Consider the following 7,687-nt stretch of genomic DNA (forward strand, 5'->3'; position numbering starts at 1 on the left):
TTTGAATCTACAGACCTTAATTTATAATGTTGAGTATTTACTCCAGACAGGAGAAATGCCAAATGGGAACCTATGTCGGGTAATGTTAGTGGTGTTACCACTATTTATACCCGTTATAATTCATTAACTGACCATCAAGTGAATGATGACAAATAACACATGTAGGTTTCTACTACCAAACGCGAGTTACAGCAAGGAAGATGTAATCTCTGTGTCACTTGCAGCCTGAAAACACTTATGGGCCAAACTATTTTTAGGATACCTACGGAACTTCGTTGTTACATAAGAAATGCACATAGGTGTTTGCTGTGTACTTGGGTAAATGGGTATAATCAATTATTACGTTTTCACGTAAGAAATGTTTTAGATTTCTCTACCGATGGCATAGTTGTTGTTATTAGTTTACGAATTCAGAAAAAGCAACTGTGTGTGTTTTATTATCATAGATAATAAACCAGGGTCGTATCTACCAAATGTACGTATGATGTTTGTTATGACAGCTGGAACAACCCTTAAAATTATCTAAATATAAAGCTTTGCAATCATTCGGACTTGAAACAAACAAATGGGTTGCTAGACATCATATTTTTAACCACATGATTAAATATCGAGGTAAAAAACACAGTAATAGGATCAAATTGGATTAGTCACTATACCATCCAGGCTTCAGGAAAAACAAACTACACTGCTGGGATATTTTGTTACAATCAGATAAAGAATACCATGGATATTTTTTAATAACGGCATGCGATGGGCATCCGGCCTCCTCACTTTTTAGGGTGAAGAAATTCTGCGAATGTGGACGGGAGCCCAGTCCCTTTGTCCGTCACGGTCAAGGATGCGGGTGCTGACCAATTTGCAGCTTGGTTTCGTAATTAGACCGTTGGTGAGAAACGTTATTCGCTCCGCATCAGTGCCCCTTTAAGATTGAGCCCGGTTTATTTTCAGCAGCTGATTAAATCCACTGAGTGTAGTAACAACTGAAATCCTACATGTAGAAAATAACTTAACTATTTTGTCATTCCAGTTTAAGTCAAATAATTGGTGTTAGTGTCCGTGTTAGGACAGTAGATTTGCAGTAAAGTTTCAAGTTGGTATCATATAGCTCATTGGCTTCTTTTCTCGATTCACTGCGAAAATAGACTAAATTGCACCGGTAAAAACTTCTTTCACACATTCGTTTAAGTTTTAGAAGGGAAACATACCTTTTGTTGAAAGGTATTCACAACTCATAGTAATAGTTTTATGACTTTAAAAATTGTTAAGGTGTAACTGAGGTGTGTGAAAAATATGATATATCGCCGATCTGGCCTCCGCTATTGAAATACTACTCGCCGTTGTTTGAATGTTTCTAGTTATTACTTCAAAAGCATCTTTCACATTCAGCTTTAATTCCTATGGAGGGAATATACTATCAGGTGAAATGTGTTTGGAAGTAACAGTGATAGTTTCATAATCTAAAACAAATGTGTACTTGAGGTGTGTGAAAAACATGACATGTCGCCGATCTGATCTGATACGCCATGGATGCTTGTGATGCTTGAGGGTTATAGTTCCATAGCTTCTTTCTCTCTTGTTAATTATTTCATTCATTCACCTACTTCTTTCTTTTATTGTGTTTCTTTCTTTCATTCATTGATTCATTCACACAATTCTTGCTCTTAATTCTTACTATTATTCATTAATTCATTCATTGTAAAATTCCGACTGATACAATAAATTGGCTGACGTTCTGTTAAACATAGATGAGGTAGCGCTGTGAACGAGCCAAGTCACTGTGGGCGTTTGAGCATGACGAGGCACACGTTAATTAGTACAAATGGTAAAGAAAGCAAGCGAGTGGCTTATCCCTGTTGTAGAGTATCCCTGCTGAAAGTGAAGCCCTTTACTCACTCAGCATACCGTCAATCCAAAGTGTCAGATCCCTGTTTGGCCCGACTGTTTGGCCCGAGCTCTCAAAATCACCTTACGCCTCACAGATGTATCTTCAATTCTATGTGAATCCATTGTTTAGCACCATATCTACCTAAATACGACTTTGGGGGCATTTTGGGCGAGCTGGCTAAGGCACCAGGCTAGTGATCCAGCGAAGTTGAGGTGTCGGGACCGAGCCCACCTGTGATCGGGTGTAAAAAGCTTAGAGTCAGCTTTGTGTGCAGACTCTTTCAGTGTTGTCACAACCCCTAGTGTACAGTACACAACCCTGCTCACTTAAAATAACCCACGAATCCGTTGGTATATGACCAGATAGTGGCCACATGAATACGTGCAAACACCTAGTTGCAGGTACAGCAACGTGCAGTGAATGGGAGCCTCGTTAGGATGAGAGAGCCTAAAAAACCTCGGTGCGTCAAGTGGCAGCAAGAGTTGTATACTCCCCAGGGAGTTGAGATTGAAATACGATGTGCTGTTGAGATTTACATCCAGTGATCGAGGGAAAAATACCAGAGCCTTGAGCATGCACTAGTGCGTGGATATGTGCGCTATATAAATATCTTATGTGTATTTATCTGTCTTACAGAGTTTCAAGGCGTTGTATTTCAAACAAACACGTTGCTTAAAGTGAACCCTATTTTCAATGCATTCTCAAGAAATTCTATGTGAATCCATAGTTTAGTACCATATCCACCTAAATACGACTTTTGAGAGCCCGGGCCAAGTCAGACAGAAAGCTTGTGATACTGTGCCTTTATTGAAAATGTCCAGAAAATAGGGTTGACTTTAAGCAACGTGCCTGCTTCAAATACTACGTTTTGAGATTCAATAAAGAGGTATTTAGGTAGATAGAATAGTCATCTGTAATTGTAAACACAAAACAGTACACGTGTGTTAGGTTTACGTTGTGTTTGAGAGCCTGGCCAAGTCGGGCCGAACAAAGACTTAACATTTTTGATTGAGGCTATGTTGAGAATGAAGTGAGAAAAGGGATTCACTCCAAGGGACCAGTTGTCTTTACATGTTGCACTTGATAACATTACAAAGTAGTATTTATGTAGATGTGATACCAGCCTATGGATATATGTACAATTCAAGATACTTGTTCAAGGTTTAAGCTGGTTTTGAGAGCTCGGGGCCAAGCCGGACCGAACTATTGTGGTCGAGATGATGTTTAGGGTGGGGAAGAGATCGTATCATGCATGCTTTAAATACTATGAATAGTGAATTTATGAATTTATATACATTCAGACGTAACCTCGCCCAGCCAGCTCGCAGCAGAGACCATATAATAGACTGTTATATGGTCTCTGCTCGCAGGAAACTCGTCTTCATGAATTTTAGATTTATTCTTAGTAAACTATATGGCTTAAAATTGATTATTATTATCAAGTGTGTATGTTGCATTAATAATTTGTAGGCACTGTGCTTATTAATGGGTTTATTATCTGTCACGAGTGTGTATTTTCTGTATATTTTTGTTATTAATTCAGTAATAATTATTATTGGGTCACAACATTTAGTGTTTTGAATAATAATTATGATGGGTCACATTTCGTTGTAATAGCTGGTCAACACTTTTAGGATTCTGGTTTTCCGGAATTTATCTGCTCCTAGTTTTCTATGAGTTTACGTATTCGAGGACATTTTACAGTGTTAACGATTGCCGTAAGTACCCGAAATTTCGGGAAATGACTGAGTATATATATAAAGACTGGCTGCCGTGTTGAGGGCGACACTCATTCATATCAACTGGAGGATACATATCACAGCTAACGCTTGATCATCAAATCCCGTCAACGCCTGAATCTACATTATCTGCTATCAGACCGATCGCTGTGTTTACATTCTGCATAGTTGATTACCTCTCGTACTGAGATTTTGATGAGTTTGATATATTATAGCTTGTGACCCGTTGCTTTAGATCTTGTCTCACTTATATTATATTTGAAATCTGCATTGTGACTATTGACTTGTGACTTTGTATGCCTTGCTCTCGTTGCATAATAATACATAATCTGAACGTTTATGACTTGTCTTTCATCTGTTTTGCTGCTTCACAAGGGGATTTCTTGCATCGTTTGTAACGGTAAATTCTTAACCGTAACATATCCGATACTATATTTTGCCCTCTATGGCCTTGCCCGGGTTTTAGGCTACCCGATATTGCCAAGTGTGAAGAATTCAACAGGTACTTGTTGACTACTGGGATCCGGGGACAGTTCCCCTCATTCAGTGTGGAATCAGTTTTGTTCAGAGTTACCACGAACAAATAATAATTATGAAGGCTATTATGTCTTCTATCAAAGAGAGCTATGAAGTCTCATCTGAATGGATATGAAATTGTTCTGTTGTTTAAGGGAAGGACGCATTTCTACTTCAGCTTTTGGATGGACAGTGACTATCACAATATCGACGTGTAGAGGAGGACAGCATGAGGACACACAATCCTGGAAATAACTGTAAATTGATGTGTAAATAAATGCATCGTTAATAAAGCTCGTTTTGCTTTGCTTTGTATGAGCTAACACCTGAGTGGTCACTCGGGGACAAAGGCCAAGAATCAGTTAAGAGCGATGGTCACTCAGGAACAAGATATATTAAAATGCCAGGTTCATTGCATGGGTGGCCACCTAGGGCATAAGTCAAACTATCACTCTAAATTATCCAGGCAGGTGTAGTGAGATATGAACACTTTATTATACAGGCACATGTAGGAAGCCATACACACTATATTATACAGACAGGTGTTGGGAGGCATACACAATATATTATACAGGCAGGTGTGAGGAGACATACACAATATATTATACAAGCAGGTGTGGGGAAATATGCACACTATATTATACATGCAGGTGTGGAGGGGGACATACACAATATATTATTCAGGCAGGTGTAGGGAGACATACACAATATATCATACAGGCAGGTGTGGGGAAATATACACACTCTGTTATACAGGCAGGTGTGGGGAGACATACACACTATATTATACAGGCAGAAGTGGGAAGACATACACAATATATTATACAGGCAGGTGTGGGGAGACATACACACTATGTTATACAGGCAGGTGTGGGAAAATATACACACTATATTATACAGGCACGTGTGGGGAGATATACACACTCTATTATACAGGCAGGAGTAGGGAGACATACACACTATATTATACAGGCACGTGTGGGGAGATATACACACTACATTAAACTGGCAAAAGAAAACACACAGGTTGTGCTTTTCTTAATAAGTTAAAAAAGGAAACCTTTAGATGAAATAGAACATGTAAGTTGCAGCACACTGCAATACACGTGTTTTATCTGAGATTGTGGATTTTCGTACTAAAGGGGAGTAACTCATTCATGTTGTAAAATACATGCCGCTAGAAGTAGACATGCTGTGGACAATAGATGACTGTTTGGACTGAAGTTACCGGCTGTCTGTATCTTACAACCAGAGTGATTTACTCCCTTTTGTGTACAAAAAAATCACAATACAGGTACATTTGTAAATTCATGAACGTTTTGAATGTCATATTCGTGAAATATTTGCACGGTAGCAATACCCGCCTGTAGGAGGTCTTGGTGCACCATACTTTGTGAAAAACCTCTTTAACCAACAAGTCTGCAATCGCAGTAGCCTCGAGGGACTTCACTGGAAAGCATCTGTCCATTTTGTATAAGAATCAATGGCTAGAAATATATATGTATGGTCATTCTTGGTCAAGTCCATTCATCCTGTCGCCGAAGCGATAAGCTGAAATAGTTCCAAACGCTGCCTAAAACTACACTCACTCAGGCACTCTTAAGCGATTTAAAGGGGCTCTGATGCGGAGCGAATAACGCTTCTCACCAACGGTCTAATTACGAAACCAAGCTGCACATTGATCAGCACCCGCTCCCTTCACCGTGACGGACAAAAGGACTGGGCTCCTGTCCACATTCGCAGAAATTCTTCACCCTAAAAAGTGAGGAGGTCGGATGCCCATCACATGCCGTTATTCAAAAATATCCATGGTATTCTTTATCTGATTGTAACAAAATATCCCAGCAGTGTAGTTTGTTTTTCCTGATGCCTGGATGGTATAGTGACTGATCCAATTTGATCCTATTTCTGTTTTTTTACCTCGATATTTAATCATGTCATGTGAAAATATGATGTCTACATACACGTAGCAAGATATTTGTTTCATATAAGTCCGAAAGATTGCAAAGCCTTATATTTAGATAGTTTTAAGGGTTGTTTCAGCTGTCATAACAAACATCATACGTAAATTTGGTAGCTGAGACCCTGGTTTATTATCTATGATAATAAAAAACCCACACAGTTGCTTTTTCTGAATTCGTAAACTAACAACAACATTGCCATTGGTAGAGAAATCTGAAAATTTTCTTATGTAAAAAAACTGATTATACCCATTTACCCAAGTACACAGCAAACACCTATGTGCATTTCTTTTGTAACAACGAAGTTCCGTTGGTATCTTCAAAACAGTTTCGGCCCATGAGTGTTTTCAGACCGCACGTGACACAGAGATTACATCTTCCTTGCTGTAACTCGCGCTTGATTGTATAAATCTATAAATCTACACATGTTATTTGTCATCATTCACTTGATGGTCAGTTAATGAATTTATAACGGGTATAAATAGTTACTCGACATAGGTTCCCATTTGGCATTTCTCCTGTCTGGAGTAAATACTCAACATTATAAATTAAGGTCTGTAGATTCAAATGTAATGAATGTAATGTAATATGTGCATGTAAGTGATGCAAGGGGGTTTATCAGCTGAGTTACAAAAACAAACATCGATCAAAGGATTAACCGAGAACACACTGATTGATTAATTACTTCCACAGCGGATTTGTCAAAAAGGCAGTGTTTATGAGAGTAGATTTACGTAATCTATACTAAATACACCCTGTCGGAAAGTAAGAGTGTAAAAACAACATCCTTCCTACAAACAATTAACCGCCACTGCCTTGATTGATTGTTGGTCATTATTGGCAAACTAATAGCAGACATCATTTAGTTAGTTGCCAGGTGTGCCGTCCTGGGTGACCAGTGAGATTATGTATACACCAGTGTGAAAAATTCTCAAACGATGTGTCACTTTTTCGCATGTTAGACTGTTGAAAGACACAAGACATAGAGACACATTATTTAACAGCTGCAGATGAATTGAATATCGTTCTTTTATGTGGATATTGATGGATACATTCCTGAACGAGGTAATATCCTAACATTGTTGCTTTAACTTTCGTCTGTCTTAAATTTATTATTTGCATTTTGTTAAAATTTATTTCTTGCAGCATTCAGCAAAATCTTTATAACAGAAAACATGTACTAGGTCGCGAATAGTGAAATATGATTCACGTTGGCAATCTACACAATGTTTAGATATTAAAATCATGTTAGAAATTCACTGTAAGTATAAGCAGACCGCCTGTTTTTTTATTAACTTTCAAAATGCATACAAATGTGACAAGGAACTAATTAGGTTTATAAGACAAAATATGAAGACATATACTGACGTTATTTTTCAGTCCTAACGTTTTTTTTATACCACTGACAGATGAGTAAACGTCAAGGTGTTTGATTTGTTTTCATGACAACGAAGTAAAACGACTTCATCTTTGTTGATCAGTCTACACATAAACTATCAATTGTGCGTATGGGAGGCGTAGCAGAGATCACGAACCAGTCATGAATTCTGGGATATCATCCGGGTACTCACGGGAGAAAAACAATT

Source organism: Haliotis asinina, chromosome 15, assembly GCF_037392515.1.
Source record: "Haliotis asinina isolate JCU_RB_2024 chromosome 15, JCU_Hal_asi_v2, whole genome shotgun sequence".
NCBI classification, from domain to species: Eukaryota; Metazoa; Mollusca; class Gastropoda; order Lepetellida; family Haliotidae; genus Haliotis; species Haliotis asinina.